This window comes from Henckelia pumila, chromosome 3 (genome assembly GCF_033568475.1).
Source record: "Henckelia pumila isolate YLH828 chromosome 3, ASM3356847v2, whole genome shotgun sequence".
In the NCBI taxonomy this organism is placed as follows: domain Eukaryota; kingdom Viridiplantae; phylum Streptophyta; class Magnoliopsida; order Lamiales; family Gesneriaceae; genus Henckelia; species Henckelia pumila.
In genome coordinates this window covers 129,594,139-129,611,967 of record NC_133122.1, presented here as the reverse complement: position 1 = coordinate 129,611,967, position 17,829 = coordinate 129,594,139, and positions in this window count along the sequence as shown.

The window sequence follows — 17,829 nt, the reverse complement described above, 5'->3', positions numbered from 1 at the left end:
TGCTGTGGTAGATGGGATTGTGAGGTACAGAGGTAGATTTTGGGTTCCCGCAGGTGATTCTCTGCGAGTTACTATCATGGCAGAGGCACATACATCGCCGTACTCAATCCACCCTGGTAGTACGAAGATGTATCGGGATCTTCAGCAGCTTTATTGGTGGCCAGGCATGAAAAGTGACATTGCCCGATTCGTGTCAGAATGCCTGACATGCCAGCAGGTTAAGGCGGAGCATCAGAGACCCGCCGGTTTGCTTAAGCCTCTCCCTATTCCGGAGTGGAAGTGGGAGAATATCTCCATGGATTTTGTCGTGGGATTGCCGAAGACATTGAGAGGTTCGAATGCCATTTGGGTGATTGTAGACCGTCTCACTAAGTCGGCTCACTTTTTACCGGTGAAGATGAATTTCACGATGACTCAGTTCGCGGAGTTGTATATCCGGGAGATAGTCAGACTACATGGTATTCCAGTCTCCATAGTGTCTGATAGAGATCCACGGTTTACTTCGTCTTTTTGGAAGAGTCTTCATTCTGCTATGGGTACGAAGCTACTTTTTAGCACCGCCTTTCACCCGCAGACTGATGGCCAGTCAGAGAGGGTGATTCAGATTTTGGAGGATCTTTTGAGGGCATGTGCTATTGATTTTCAAGGTAGTTGGGAGTCGAGACTACCACTAGTGGAATTCGCGTATAATAACAGTTTTCAGTCCACTATTGGCATGGCTCCCTACGAGGCACTATATGGGAGGAAGTGTAGATCTCCAGTGTTGTGGGATGAGATAGGTGAGAGATCAGACTTTGGTCCGGAGATTGTTCAGTTGACCACCGAGGTAGTGGCTAAGATCCGTGATAGGATGAGGACTGCCCAGAGTAGGCAGAAGAGCTATGCTGATCACCGGAGGAGAGACTTGGAGTTCTCGGTGGGTGATCATGTTTTTATCCATATTGCACCCATGAAGGGTGTGATGAGGTTTGGAAAGAAAGGGAAGTTGGCACCAAGGTTCATAGGGCCCTTCGAAATTTTGGATAGGGTAGGGGTACTGGCTTATAGAGTGGCCTTGCCGCCTAACCTTGATAAGATCCATAATGTCTTCCATGTGTCGATGTTGAGGAAGTACATCTCGAACCCATCCCATGTGCTTAGTTCGGAACCGCTTCAGCTATCTCCTCACTTGACCTATGAGGAGAAGCCCATCCGGATTTTGGATAGACAGGAGAGAAGACTCCGTAACAAGTCGATTCCAATGATCAAGGTGAGATGGCAGAACCATTCGGATGAAGAGGCCACTTGGGAAGCAGAAGCAGATATCAGAGTTCGATATCCGAAGCTTTTTGGTAAGTTTTAATTTCGAGGACGAAATTTCTTATTAGGGAGGGAGGAATTGTAGCACCAAGAACTTCTAAAATTTGAAAATCATGCCTAAAATTATTTTTAGTATTTATATTTTAATTTCTTGAAGTTAATTGTTTAAGTTTTAGTTAAAGATAGAATTGTTCGATTTATTTGGATTAAATGCCTTGAATTGTTTGGTCTAGTAAGTTTCTGTCCCGGCAGGCGACAATGGTGGGCTTCGGTGGCATATTTTCAAGACTTTCACTTTTAAGATTTTTAAGTTAGAGGAAAAAGGGGGTTTTGGCCGAAAATGTAAATTTCGAACTTTTCGGGGGTCGGAAAGCAATTTTATTATTTCCTTGAGTTTATATCCTAAACTTTTCATAAGATAGGATTTTATTAAATCCGGGCTAGTTTAATTTCAATAAAAATGATTAGAGTTGAAATTTTAAAATTAGAAGTTTTAGAGGTGCAAGTTTTGAGGTGAAGAGCTACTTTAGTGCAAGTAGCACTTTTATTTGTCTTTTAGCACTTTTATAGTACAAGATTCTCACACACACACACACCAAAACCCTACACTCTCATTATTTTTCCCACTTAAAATTTTCACTCCCATTATTTTTTTTTTCCCTCTAGATATAAATCATTCAACATAATTAAAAAAACCCTAGCCCCTTCTAAACCCTAGTAGCCGCCCACCCCCCTTCTCCCTTGAAGCTCCCTCTCGGCCAAGAGCCTTCCGCCGCCCCAAGCCGCCGCTGCCGCCGTCCACCGCCGTCCCCACTGCCGGAGGAGCTCCACAAGGAGCTTAGCTTGGAGTTTGACCTAGAGTTCTTCCCTCCATCTCCCCTTATTTTCAAAATTTTTGGGTAAAAGGTTGAAAGGCAAGTGTAACTATTTCTTTGGGCTAACATTCAAGCAATATCTACCCCCACCCTTAAGACTTCTTGCAATAATTTCGAAAATGCATGATGTTGTGATGTTAGGGTTTCGAATTTGGGCATTTAAGGGGCTGATTTTTGCTAAATGTGTTATGGGGTTGAGTTTATGTGATTTAATGTTGAGTATATGTGTAATGACGTGGATTTATATGGATGTTCTTGCCAAAATTCGAATTTTCAGAATGTATAAGGACCTAAATTTCGAAATTTTGCATGTGTAGGGGCTGAAATTTAATTGATGTTGAAGTATTTAATGGTCTTGCATTGGTCTTGATTGATTGTTCAACATTTTGGAGTTTTGATGGTTAATTCTTGATGTTCTTGATATGTGTTGTGAAAGTGTGGATTGAGTGTAGCCCAAGTGTTTGGGAAAAGTCCTAAGAGAGGTTATTTGAGGTGTTTGGGTGTTTGGTGTGGAGATAAGTTGAGGAAAGTGGGCTAAGTGTTTGAATTGTTGGAATTGGAGGTGTGTGAGTGTGCAGGGCATCACTGTTCACGGGGCAGGGCAGGGTCGTGGCTGAGGTCTGGGCAGGGTTAGGCTATTCCATGGTAAAGTTCATGACGTTGTGGTCGCGTCGATATAAAATGGGCTCGATTCGGATAAGAATTGAGTGAGTTATGGATTTTTCAAAATTGGGTGCAAGTGCAGATTTTTTCCTTTGAATAGGGGCTGTCCGATTTTTGTGTTTTGTAAATTTGCTCTTTTGATCTTTTGATGATACCACCTATTCCTTGGGATGATTTGGAGTGTTTGTTGAGTGTCGGTTCAAGCGGGATGGGTTTTGGATAAGGCATGACAAAGTTAAGTGCTTTTCGGTTTACTTGCTCGAGTTAAGTCAAGTTTGAGGATTTTTGTTGGGTAAGTTGTCTTCTTTGGACTTAGGGACAGCCACTCATCCACCTTAAACTCATATTTTCGAGTCGAGTCTCATGTCTTAAAGATTGCTTATTCGTGTGCATTTGACGTGTTCTTGAGTTTAATAAAGAAAAAGGAAGTTTACTTGTTTGCATGCCATTTAATGTATGAGTTGAGTCTTTATAAATGAAAAGGGAAAAGAAAGCAAATATTTTTGAATGAAGTGATCTGTTTGTGACAAGAGGGGTGTTGCTAGGCCGGGGGATGCCTCGGTCTACTCACCAAGAGGTTATAGAGGTTAGGCAAGGAGCAAGAGACATCTTGTTTACCCTTGCCACAGAGAGGCAATGTGGGATCGGGAGGCATCTCGGCCACCTTGCCATAGAGGGGTTAAGTTCGTCGGGAGAAATCTCGTCGTCTTACCGGCATAGTGCACTGCAGCCATGATCATGATCGAAACAGAGGGTCACAAATCAGGGATCGGATTCCTAAGAGGAAAAAGTAAAGAAAAGTTTAAAAGTTAAAGTTTCACAATTTTAGTTGACTCGTTTTGCATTGATGTCAGTCTTTCAGTTATGCATGAGTCTAAGTTGAATGTTATGAAAGTTAAAGTTTATCATAGTGTGAGTTCATTAATGCATGATTTCTATATCTTTCTAGTTTCATGCATATTACAGTTTAAGTTGAGTTTTTGCATCACGTATTTTAAACCCTTGTTATTATCCTAGTTATGCTTGTTGAGTCTTTAGACTCACTATGCTTGAATGTTTGCAGGTGAGGATTTTGTGGAGGAGACGGAGGGGCGTGATCTACTGGGATGAGGCCATCGGTAGTGCAAGGCCCAGTGACCGTTGCTTCCTTTTAGTTTATGTTTTTCCGCACAGTTATCGAATTTGTAATAATGAAGTATTATTTGAGATCTTGTAGTATTTATAGCCAGGATGTGCATTTCCTGTGCTACAGCTTATGTTTTGAAGTACGTTTTCCGCTTTTGCAAGTTTATGATTATCGTTGGAATTAATTTTAAATGCTTTAGTTTACTTTATGCTGTAACCGGGAGGTGGTTACTAGGATTGCATGTTTATGTTTAACGCACTTAAGTTTTGAAGTCAATTTTCTTTCCTTATTTAAATTGCTGTTTGAGTCTTGATGGCTTATTTGTTTTACAAATAGGTCATGGCAAAATTTTTTAAAAATCCGTAATTTTCCTTTATTTTAATTATAGTCTAGTAGCGAGTAGTTAGGGTCGTTTCATAGCTAGCTCATCAAGGTTGTCCAACCCCTCTACCGAGCTAACTCCCTACTGACATCGGGGCTAAGATGAATTCCAGAGCTCCCAACCTAAGAAGGAGATGATGGTGGAGGAGTTTGAAGGAGGTCCTGAGCTCCCGAGCTGAGCTCCCGAGCTCCCGAGCTGAGCTCTCGAGCCGAACTGGATGATGTGGTGGAGGAGCTTGACTGAGCTCCCGAGCTCCCGAGCTGGGTGATGGTGGTGGAGGAGCTTGACGGATCTCCCGAGCCGACCTCCTGGACCATCCTGTCTATCTAAGGATTGATCTTTATCTTAGGGTCGTCTTTGAGCTGAGGTGATTTCCTCATCGGGGTATCACAAGTCCCTCCCATAAAAGTCGAATTGAGGTCAAAGACTCGAAATTCGTTTTTATGTTGAGATGACCCTAAGTGGATGCCGAGCTAAGGTGCCTCACCGAGCCCAGCTGTCATTCCGGCAAGTACTATGTAACGGTAATAATTTTATTTTTATTTATTTTTTTTTTTAATTCTACTCGATCTGAGCCGTCCACCTGTCCCAAGATCAACGACCTGGATTGATCCGAACTTTCTATAAATAGGCCTCACTGTAAAAATTTCATTTTTACTTTCTCCGTCTCTTGTTTTTGTGAATTCTCTCTTGAATTCCTTTCTTTTTCCGAGCTCCTTTGCTTTTCTTCTTCCCTTCTCAAAGTTTCCGAGCTCCTTTGCTTTTCTTCCCTTCTCAAAGTTTCCGAGCTCCCTAAGTAAGTAAACACTCCTCATGGCTACTTCTTCCCGAGCTTATTCTGGAAGCTCAGACGAAGTATTTGCTGAGGTGGATCGATTTGATTCCCTCGCTCTTACTGCAGGAGAGCCTACAGGCCAGGATCCTGCTTTCGCATCATCCCCTGCTCAGGATGATGACCTGGGCTACGACCCTGAAGCCCCTGTGGTGCCGTGGTATGAGCAATACCCCTCCAAGCTGGATGGTTCGGATGAGGAGAAGATAAGAGCTCTATCCCACGCCCCTAAAAATTACAAGTTTGTCATTCCTGACCCCACAGACCGAGCTAACCACCCTCCTCCAGGATTTTATACTTTTTATTTAGATCAGCTGGAGGCAGGTCTTAGATTTCCCCTCCCCTTACTTTTCCAACAGCTCAGCCGATATTATGAGCTTCACCTAGGACAGTTCACCCCCAACTCCTTCCGAACTCTTTGTAGTTTTGTAGTTCTTTTTAGGACTCTAGGCTTTGAAGTTAACTGTTTTACCATTTGTAACTTCCTGCTGCCCAAACGTTCTGAGGAGGGCCCCTTTTATTTTTCCTGCCGACCCAACTGTAAATTTTTTAAGGGTTCTCCCAGCTCCAATAAAAATTGGAAAAATGCCTTCTTTTTTGTATGTCCCTCCGACGATTGGGACATATGTTCTTCCTGGAGGGATGTTCTCCCCCTCCTACCTGTTCCCACCCCGGGCTTTCGTCAAGGGGAATTGTTTACTGGAGCCCAAAGGGCTATAGGGGGAAGGTGCTTTGATGTCTCTGCTCTGCCACCATGGGCTCAGCTCGGCAGATGTTTCCGTTTGAGGAAACTTAGGTACGGCCCTTCCCCCGCCCGTGCTCCGCTTTACTAATATTATGCTATCTCATTTCTTGTCATGACCTTCCCTATGTCTCGTGCAGAAAAAAGGGTTATGGACTCAGCAATGAGGAGAATGTTAGAGAAGAAGAAAACAACTGCCCCATCAGGGAGCCGAGCTGCAGGGAGCTCAGCCAAATCTAAAGCCCCTTCACCACGGGCCACCAACAAGCCAGAGCCTTCTGCCACCCCGTCCAAAGGCTCCAAAAGGCGGGCACCATCAAGCCCTCACCCGGAGGTAGTGGAGCTGGACTCCGGGAAGTCTTCTATTCCGGAGGTGGCGCCCCTTCGTCAGTTCAGGGCGGAGAAGCCTCAGACTCCCGTGGTCCGGTGCAGGACCAATTTCTTCGAAATGTACCACGATGCCCTGCGCATTGTGGGGGTCAGGCCTACTCCCACGGCTGGGTCAGTCCTCCGGGATATGATTTCCCAGGCTGATGCCGATTATGTGAAAAGCCTTGGATGGGCTGAGCTAATGCAACGTTCTAACACTGCCTCAGCTGAGGTAACCTTCCTTTGTTCAGTACTTTATGTTCTTCTTTTGCATTCTCTTTTAATTGTTCTTTTCCTTTCCTAGGCTGCTGTCCTGAACGCCGAGATGTCCCTCCGAGCTTCCATGACTCGAAAGCAACTTTCTAAGGATGCCCGAGGTTATGAAGCTCATTTTGCTGAGCTTAGCCAGTTAGCGGAGGAGGCGAAGCTTGGTTATGAGAAGGAGGTAGCCAATCTCCGAGCCCAGATGGAGGAAATGAGGATGGGCTTCCAAACTGAGCGGCTGAAGCATCAAAATGACCTCCGGGTTTCCGAGGTGCAGAAGGAGAATCTTCGGGGCGAACTCAAGGGGTCCCATGATCAACTTGCTCAGGCCCTTCAAGAACTAGAAGATTCCCGAGCTGAGCTTTCCAAGGGAGCTGAAGGATTCAAGGAGGCATTCTTGAAGTTTGATGAGTATATGGACGAGGTGGCTGCTCAAGCCTATGGTTATCTGGCCAAAGGGTTCGATGGCTGCACTCAGCAGTTCAGGGCGGCAGGCTATCCTCCTGAAGGGACCCCTGTGGACTTCCTGGACCTAGACGGGTTTGCCCTCTCCCTTACCTCAGTAGAGGCAGCAAAAGAGGATGGGGGCGCAGATGAACAAGGTGAGGATGAGGGCGAGGGAGAGAATGAGAGTTAATTTAGGGTTTTTGGAGATGTAAACATTTAAATTTTTGTCAGATTATGCAAACTCAGTTCTATTATCATTCTTTTAGGTTATCACAATTTGAGTTGCGATTACTAACACCTTAAAATGAGCTGAGCCGAGCTCCCTGGAGGGATGCAAAATTAACACTTAAAAATAAACGAACACCCAAAAGGCATTGAGCTGAGCTTACCTCTAGGTGGCCGAGCTGATCTCCTTAAGGGGAGGTAAAATAACCACTTAAAAATAAAACAACACCTGAAAGGCCTTGAGATGAGCTGATCTCTAGGCAGCCGAGCCAAATTCCCTAAGGTGGCCGAGCTCCTGAAAGGGAGGCAAGATAAATACTTAAAAATTAACCAACTCCTGAAGGTGAGCTGAGCTGAGCTCCTGAAGGGAGGCAAAATAGATGCTTAAAAATTAACTAACTCCCAAAGGTGAGCTGAGCTGAGCTCCTGAAGGGAGGCAAAATAGATGCTTAAAAATTAACTAACTCCCGAAGGTGAGTTGAGCTGCGCTCCTGAAGGGAGGCAAAATAGATGCTTAAAAATTAACTAACTCCCGAAGGTGAGTTGAGCTGCGCTCCTGAAGGGAGGCAAAATAGATGCTTGAAAATTAACTAACTCCCGAAGGTGAGCTGAGCTGCGCTCCTGAAGGGAGGCAAAATAGATGCTTAAAAATTAACTAACTCCCGAAGGTGAGCTGAGCTGAGCTCCTGAAGGGAGGCAAAATAAATGCTTAAAAATTAACTAACTCCCGAAGGTGAGCTGAGCTGAGCTCCTGAAGGGAGGCAAAATAGATGCTTAAAAATTAACTAACTCCCGAAGGTGAGTTGAGCTGCGCTCCTGAAGGGAGGCAAAATAGATGCTTGAAAATTAACTAAATCCCGAAGGTGAGCTGAGCTGCGCTCCTGAAGGGAGGCAAAATAGATGCTTAAAAATTAACTAACTCCCGAAGGTGAGCTGAGCTGAGCTCCTGAAGGGAGGCAAAATAAATGCTTAAAAATTAACTAACTCCCGAAGGTGAGCTGAGCTGAGCTCCTGAAGGGAGGAAAAATAGATGCTTAAAAATTAACTAACTCCCTAAGGTGAGCCGAGCTGAGCTCCTGAAGGGAGCACATTACGGATTTACAAATAAACTAACATTCGGAGGCGCTGAACAGAGCTGAGCTCCTTAAGGGGAGCAAAGTACTTGTTTTAAAATAAATTAACACTCGGAGGCGTTGAACAGAGCTGAGCTCCCTAAGAGGAGCAAAGTACTTGTTTTTTGTTTTTTTTTTTTTTTAAAAAAATAAACTAACACCCGGAATCCGAGCTGAGCTGCAGGAGCCGAGCTGAGCCGCCGGAGCCAAGCTGAGCCTCTGGGACCAAACTTCCGACCTGACCTAAAATGTGTTCTCAGATTGCCTAATTGGACTCCCGAGCTCCCGAGCTCCCCAGCCAATATTCCTGGACCGCCAGCTCATCTACATGAGACCACTATGAAGTGACCCGCAACTGAACTGCGCCCGAAAATCAGGGTCGAGGTGACTAGACTAAGGCAAAGGGCTGAACCAAAGTCAGGGGCCTAAGAGGCGTGACTAACGTGATGAGCCGAACCCAAATCAGGGGCCTAAGAGGCGTGACTAAGGTGATGAGCTGAACCCAAGTCAGGGGCTCAAGGAGCGTGACTAAGGTGATGAGCTGAACCTAAGTCAGGGGCTTAAGAAGCGTGACTAAGGTGATGAGCCAAACCCAAGTCAGGGGCCTAAGAGGCGTGACTAAGGTGATGAGCTGAACCCAAGTCAGGGGCCTAAGAGGCGTGACTAAGGTGATGAGCTGAACCCAAGTCAGGGGCTCAAGGAGCGTGACTAAGGTGATGAGATGAACCCAAGTCAGGGGCTTAAGAAGCGTGACTAAGGTGATGAGCTGAACCTAAGTCAGGGGCTTAAGAAGCGTGACTAAGGTGATGAGTTGAACCAAAGTCAAGGGCTCAAGGAGCGTGACTAAGGTGATGAGCCGAACCCAAGTCAGGGGCCTAAGAGGCGTGACTAAGGTGATGAGCTGAACCCAAGTCAGGGGCTCAAGGAGCGTGACTAAGGTGATGAGCTGAACCCAAGTCAGGGGCTTAAGAAGCGTGACTAAGGTGATGAGCTGAACCAAAGTCAGGGGCTCAAGGAGCGTGACTAAGGTGATGAGCTGAACCCAAGTCAGGGGCTTAAGAAGCGTGACTAAGGTGATGAGCTGAACCCAAGTCAGGGGCTTAAGAAGCGTGACTAAGGCGATGAGTTGAACCCAAGTCAGGGGCTTAAGAAGCGTGACTAAGGTGATGAGCTGAACCAAAGTCAGGGGCTCAAGGAGCGTGACTAAGGTGATGAGCTGAACCCTAGTCAGGGGCTTTAAGAAGCGTGACTGTAGTGACCCTTACCCGGATCACCTACTAAACAGAACTTAGGCATGCAATTAACTTAATAAAATAGATATCAGAATAAAACTGCGGAATCCAATAACATTATACAATCCCAAGTAAAGGAATCTGTAATTTATCCAATAATATACAACCAAATCGAATAGCTGTATAAACCCAAAACAACAGTAATAAAACCTAAGCGAAGCTCCAGCCGGCCAACCACTGACTAGCCTCTCCTGGATCCACCCTCCTCGTCCAATCGCAAACCTGCCCCATGGAATAGGGTGTCCAGAAAATACAGAGTACGAGACGTGAGCATAAAACGCTCAGTGCGAGAGTATGAGTATACATGCATGCAAAGTGAACTCCCTATGGACTCGAGGTCAAGGATCAGATAACAGAGACAGACCGGGCCCTGGTATGTAGCACGCTGTGCCGTCGCTTCAGGAGGTGGCTCCCATACCGAGATAACTGTGGATACGCCGGACCCAAATCGATGGAAGTCCATCCACTAACAGGATAGGGTACAACACTACTACAGACATCTCGAAGGAGATACAGCAAGATGCAAATGAATGCAGCATAATATCATGGCATATAAATCATGCAGTCACATAATACATGCATACTCAGTCAGGATATCTCGAACAGTACTTTCGTACCTCAAATACCAGGTAGGCACTACCAGCTCTAAGTCCAAGCCTAAAGTCCGCCTACACAGCGAAATGATACTACTATCATTACAGTGCTCTAAAAGCCTTAACTAAGCTATTGCATACTCCTAAATATTTATAGGAAGCAAAAGCTATACCTTCGTCCGTCGTTAGCCCTTTGATGTCGATGCCTCCAGAACTTGGGCACAACTCCGCTACGACTACAGAACGCCTCTCCGACCTCCGGACCAAGCCTAAGAAGACTAGAACAGCTCGAATATGACTAGAAATAGAGAGGAAATCCGGAATTGGCAAGGAGAAATGAAGTCTCGGCTTTCTATTTATAGACAACGATCGGAACTTCCGATCCTTGATCGGAACGTCCGAACCTCGATCGGAACGTCCGATCCTGTCATCGGAGCTTCCGAAGATCCTGATTTGCCACGTGTCAAAATATCATTTGTTGACTTCGGATAGGGGTGATCGGAACGTCCGATCCTGATCGGAGCATCCGATCCAGCCACACGTCATGGATGACATAATATCATCGGTGCCTCCGATCCTCATCGGAGCTTCCGATCCCGATCGGAGCTTCCGATCGTCCCTTCGGAGCTTCCGATCCGTCCAATCCCCAATTTATTTAATTAGCATTAATCCTTTAATTACTCAATTAGGGTACGGGCTACTACATTCTCCCCCACTTAAGATATTTCGTCCTCGAAATCAGATCTTAAGTACCGAATGCAAAATACAGAAATCAGAAACATTCTTTATTCAATCAAACGTTTACAGAGTTTGCAACTGAATACAACTTAAAGAATGAAATCAAAACAACTCAGGATGGTCTTTACGCATCCTGTCCTCAAGCTCCCAAGTAGCTTCCTCAGTGCCTCGGAGCTGCCACTGAACTAAAACCAAAGGAATGACTTTGTTTCGTAAAACCTTATCCTTATAATCAAGGATGCGAAGAGGTTTCTCAACATAAGTCAAATCCTTATCTACCTGAACCTCAGACCGCTGCAGAATATGAGATTCATCCGCCACATACCGTCGCAACAGAGATACGTGGAACACGTCGTGAATACTGGATAGATGCGGTGGCAAAGCAAGTCGATAAGCCAAATCGCCAATACTCTCCAAGATCTCAAACGGACCGATAAATCTGGGAGACAACTTGCCCTTAAGGCCAAATCTGAGAATCTTGCGGAAAGGTGACACTCTCAGAAACACTTTCTCCCCGACCTCGAACTGCAAAGGCCTACGCTTAATATTAGCATAACTGGCCTGACGATCCTGGGCAGTCTTAATCCGTTTCTTGATTTGATCAACAATATCTATCGCCTGCTGGATAAACTCCGGTCCCTCAGCCTGTCTCTCCCCCACTTCTTCCCAGAAGAGTGGAGTACGACAACGTCGCCCATACAACGCCTCAAAAGGTGCCATCCCAATACTAGTGTGATAGCTGTTGTTGTAAGCGAACTCGATCAACGGCAAATGATCCTGCCAGGCTGAACCAAAATCCATGACGCACGCTCTAAGCATATCCTCTAACGTACGGATAGTGCGCTCTGACTGACCATCAGTCTCCGGATGATAGGCTGTACTCAAACTGAGAGTAGTACCCATCGCACGCTGAACACTCCCCTAGAATCTAGAAGTAAACCTGGGGTCTCGATCGCTGACAATGCTCACAGGCACTCCATGAAGTCGGACGATCTCCTGAATGTACATCCGTGCCATGCGATCCACAGAGTACTCTCGGCTATAGGCAATGAAATGCGCTGACTTGGTGAGTCGGTCCACCACCACCCAGATAGCATCACAGTTCCTCGGGGATACCGGCAAATGGGTCACAAAGTCCATAGTGATAAACTCCCATTTCCATTCAGGAATAGGCAGACTGTGAAGCAATCCTCCAGGTCGTCGGTGCTCTGCCTTGACCTGTTGACACACCAAACATCTGGAAACAAACTGATAGACACTGCGTTTCATTCCCTTCCACCAGAAACGAGTACGTAGATCCTTGTACATCTTGTTGCTCCCAGGATGAATACTCAACTTAGTGCGATGTGCCTGAGACAAAATCTCCTCTCGCAACTCTTCATCCTGTGGAATCACAAGCCTACCAGACAAACACAGAAAGCCATCTGACTGATAATGAAATCAAGACGAGCTACCCTCGTTAGCTAGACGAGCTAAACGCTGGGTCTTCGAATCAGACATCTGAGCATCTCGGATCCGCGAATACAAGGCTGGCTCAGATAATATCGCAAACATCTGGATACTCTGCATACCTTTCTTATGCTTGAAGGTAAAACCTGAAGTACAACAGTCACTGATCGCACTAGACATCGAACAAGTCTGAAGTGCGGATAGTCGCACCTTGCGACTCAAAGCATCAGCGGTGAGATTAGCAGCTCCCGGATGGTACTTAATCTCGCAATCATAGTCCTTAAGCAAGTCCATCCAACGTCTCTGTCTCATGTTCAATTCTGCCTGAGTGAACAAATACTTGAGACTCTTATGGTCGGTGAAGATCTCAAATTTCTCGCCATAAAGATAATGACGCCAGATCTTCAAAGCGAACACAATGGCTGCCAATTCCAAATCATGGACTGGGTAGTTGTCCTCGTGAAGCTTCAGCTATCTAGAAGCGTATGCGATCACATGCCCATTCTGAGTCAGGACACAACCTAACCCCTGAAGAGAAGCATCCGTGTAAACTACATACCCTCCAGATCCTGACGGTAATGCTAACACCGGCGCAGAAGTCAACCGCCATCGAAGCTCACGGAAATTCTCCTCACACTCGGAGGACCACTCAAAATCTACACCCTTGCGGGTAAGCTGCGTCAACGGTCGAGCTAACTGAGAGAAGTTCAGAATGAAGCGACGATAATACTCTGCTAGACCCAGAAAACTACGGATCTCAGCAACTGTCGTCGGACGCGACCAATTAAGTACCGCTTCAATCTTGCTTGGATCAACAGAAATCCCCTCCCTGGATATGATATGGCCAAGAAAAACCACTCTATCCATCCAGAACTCACACTTGCTCAGCTTGGCGTATAACTGCTCATCTCGAAGAGTCTGTAGTACCAACCGCAAGTGAGAAACATGCTCTTCCGTATTACGTGAATACACCAAGATGTCGTCAATGAAGACCACGACAAACTTGTCCAAATACTCCCTGAAGACATGGTTCATCAAATCCATGAATATAGCCGGAGCATTGGTCAAACCAAATGGCATCACTAGGAACTCGTAATGCCCATAGCGAGTACGGAATGCAGTCTTGGCTACGTCCTGATCACGGACTCTCAACTGATGATACCCAGATCTCAAGTCAATCTTGGAGTAAATTGATGTGCCCTGCAGCTGGTCAAACAAGTCATCAACACGAGGCAACGGATACTTGTTCTTCACGGTCACTCGATTCAGCTGCCGGTAGTCAATGCACAGCCGCATCGACCCATCCTTCTTCTTTACGAAGAGAACAGGAGCTCCCCAAGGAGATACACTAGGACGAATGTACCCCTTGTCCAAAAGATCCTGTAGCTGATTCTTTAACTCACGCATCTCTGACGGAGCCAGACGATACGGTGCTCTAGAAATAGGCGAAGTACCGGCATCAACTCTATGCCAAACTCGACTTCCCTAGCAGGAGGAAAACCGGAATCTCATCAGGAAACACATGGAAATTCATCCACAACAGGAATGCTCTCTATCCCAATACTCTCAGCGGACAAATCAACTGCATAGATAAGGTAGCCTTCCCCGCCAGACTCCAGAGCTCGACAGGCTCTCAAAGCTGATACCAAAGGCATCGGGGGTCGCGCTCCCTCACCATAGAAAAACCAACTCTCACTCCCTTCCGGATGAAAGCGTACTAATCTCTGATAACAGTCCACTGAAGCTCGATAGGTAGTCAGCACATCTATTCCCAGAATGCAATCAAAGTCATCCATCGCCAGGACCATGAGATTCGCCAACAGAACGTTCCCTTCGAACTCTAAAGGGCAACCCATCACTAGACGCTTAGCCAAAGCAGATTGGCCCGTCGGAGTAGAAACAGACATCACTACGTCTAGTGCAATGCATGGTAATCTATGCCTCTTAACAAAACGTGCAAAAATGAAGGAATGAGATGCACCAGTGTCAATAAGTACAAGAGCAGGTATACCATAAAGCATAAATGTACCTGCGATGACTTTCTCATTCTCCTCCACAGCCTGATCATGTCTCAGGGCAAACACCTGGCCAGAAGCTCGTGGCCTCAAATGAGAACTCCCAGCAGACTGTCCCTGCGACCTCTGCTGAACGGTAGCCTGAGAACCCGATCCTGAACCAGAACCAGAACCGCCTCCCCCAGACTGTGGACAATCCCTCCGGATATGACCAGTCTCTCCACAACGGAAACAAGCTCCAGAAGCTCTGCGGCACTTGTCGGATGGATGGTTCTTCCCACAGTGATCACACTTGTCCTTCTTACCATAACGTACAACACCTCCAGAACCAGAGGAAGAAGAAGATCCAGACTTCTTGAAAGTTTGGGCACGGGGACCCAAAGAACTAGCAGGCCTCGACTGAGAGAAAGACCTGTTCCGTCGAATGCTGTCCTCCGCCTGGTGACAACGGCTCACCAAACCCTCGTAGGACATGTCGTCGCCAACCGCCACACGGTCATGGATCTCAGGGTTAAGGCCCTGAAGGAACAGATTATACTTCATCTCTGAGCTATCAGCAATCTCGGGGCAATAGGATAGCAGATCAAAGAACCTCTGCTGATACTCATCGATAGACATAGTTCCCTGTCGCAGACTCAGTAGCTCGCCTGCCTTCAACTGTCGGAGTGCAGGAGGAAAATACCGCTTTTGGAAAGCTGTGCGAAACTCGGCCCAGGTGGCCACTCCTCTCGCCGTAACAAAAGGTGCAGAAGTAAACCTCCACCACCTGTGCGCACGCCCATCCAGAAGATAGCCAAGGGTCTCCACCTTCTGCTCATCGGTGCATTGGAAAGTCTGAAAAGTCGTCTCCATGCGGTCTAACCAGTTCTCCGCATCCTCCGGAGACTCACCTCCAACTAAGGGCTTAGGACCCATAGCTAAGAATCGACGCACAGTGAAACGCTCGTCGTCATGGTGACGATGACGCCGTTCTCGACGAGGCTCCCGGTCGGCATCACCCCAACGCCCGCCAACACTGCCATGAGAACTCTGGTCGTCACGATTTGACATCTACAAAAATACCTCAAGATGAGACTAAATCCCAAGAATTCTTTTGCATGCTCTGATACCATAAATGTAGTGACCCTTACCCGGATCACCTACTAAACAGAACTTAGGCATGCAATTAACTTAATAAAACAGATATCAGAATAAAACTGCGGAATCCAATAACATTATACAATCCCAAGTAAAGGAATCTGTAATTTATCCAATAATATACAACCAAATCGAATAGCTGTATAAACCCAAAACAACAGTAATAAAACCCAAGCGAAGCTCCAGCCGGCCAACCACTGACTAGCCTCTCCTGGATCCACCCTCCTCGTCCAATCGCAAACCTGCCCCATGGAATAGGGTGTCCAGAAAATACAGAGTACGAGACGTGAGCATAAAACGCTCAGTGCGAGAGTATGAGTATACATGCATGCAAAGTGAACTCCCTATGGACTCGAGGTCAAGGATCAGATAACAGAGACAGACCGGGCCCTGGTATGTAGCACGCTGTGCCGTCGCTTCAGGAGGTGGCTCCCATACCGAGATAACTGTGGATACGCCGGACCCAAATCGATGGAAGTCCATCCACTAACAGGATAGGGTACAACCCTACTACAGACATCTCGAAGGAGATACAGCAAGATGCAAATGAATGCAGCATAATATCATGACATATAAATCATGCAGTCACGTAATACATGCATACTCAGTCAGGATATCTCGAACAGTACTTTCGTACCTCAAATACCAGGTAGGCACTACCAGCTCTAAGTCCAAGCCTAAAGTCCGCCTACACAGCGAAATGATACTACTATCATTACAGTGCTCTAAAAGCCTTAACTAAGCTATTGCATACTCCTAAATATTTATAGGAAGCAAAAGCTATACCTTCGTCCGTCGTTAGCCCTTTGATGTCGATGCCTCCAGAACTTGGGCACAACTCCGCTACGACTACCGAACGCCTCTCCGACCTCCGGACCAAGCCTAAGAAGACTAGAACAGCTCGAATATGACTAGAAATAGAGAGGAAATCCGGAATTGGCAAGGAGAAATGAAGTCTCGGCCTTCTATTTATAGACAACGATCGGAACTTCCGATCCTTGATCGGAACGTCCGAACCTCGATCGGAACGTCCGATCCTGTCATCGGAGCTTCCGAAGATCCTGATCTGCCACATGTCAAAATATCATTTGTTGACTTCGGATAGGGGTGATCGGAACGTCCGATCCTGATCGGAGCATCCGATCCAGCCACACGTCATGGATGACGTAATATCATCGGTGCCTCCGATCCTCATCGGAGCTTCCGATCCCGATCGGAGCTTCCGATCGTTCCTTCGGAGCTTCCGATCCGTCCAATCCCCAATTTATTTAATTAGCATTAATCCTTTAATTACTCAATTAGGGTACGGGCTACTACAGTGACTAAGGTGATGAGCTGAACCAAAGTCAGGGGCTCAAGGAGCGTGACTAAGGTGATGAACTGAGGCACATTTACATCAATATTTCTGAAAAAATAACTGCTTATAGATAAACATAGAAAGTAGCTTGTACAAATTACAACTTAAAGGAAAATTGAACTTGCAACATTTAAGAATAATATTTGCGTAAATTTTAAGCGCTCCAAGGTCTCTTCAACATCTTTCCTTTTGAATCCTCCAAGTAGTAAGCATCCGAACTGAGCCTCATCACCACCTTGTATGGTCCTTCCCATTTAGGGTCGAGCTTCCCTACAGCCACCTCCTGAACTTTTCTCAGCACCAAATCTCCTACCTAGAAATCCTTCCTCCGCACCCGACGATTATAGGACCGAGCTATCCTGTTCTTGTATGCCTCCATCCTGATAGCAGCAGCTTCTCTCTTTTCACCCAAAAAGTCTAAGTCTTCCCTCCTTCTCTTTCCATTTTCTTCATCATAGAAAATGATCCGAGCCGACTCCTCTCCAATTTCTACTGTCAGGACGGCCTCATTTCCATACACCATACTAAATGGAGTCTCTCCGGTTCCAATTCTTGGTGTGGTACGATATGACCATAACACACTAGGGAGCTCTTCCACCCAATTTCCCTGGGCTTTGCCTAAACGCGTCTTCAAGCTTTGCACCAAAGACCTATTAGTCACCTCCACCTGACCATTACTCTGAGGATAATGGACAGATGTGAAGTGTTGCTGAATTTTCATTTCTTTACACCAAGCTTGCACTCGAGCCCCTTGAAACTGTCTCCCATTGTCAGATATGAGCTTACGTGGTACTCCAAATCTGCACACAATATTCTTCCACAGAAATTTCAAGACTTCCCCTTCAGTAATTCGAGCTAAAGCCTCTGCCTCAACCCATTTAGAGAAGTAATCAATGGCAACCAACAAGAATT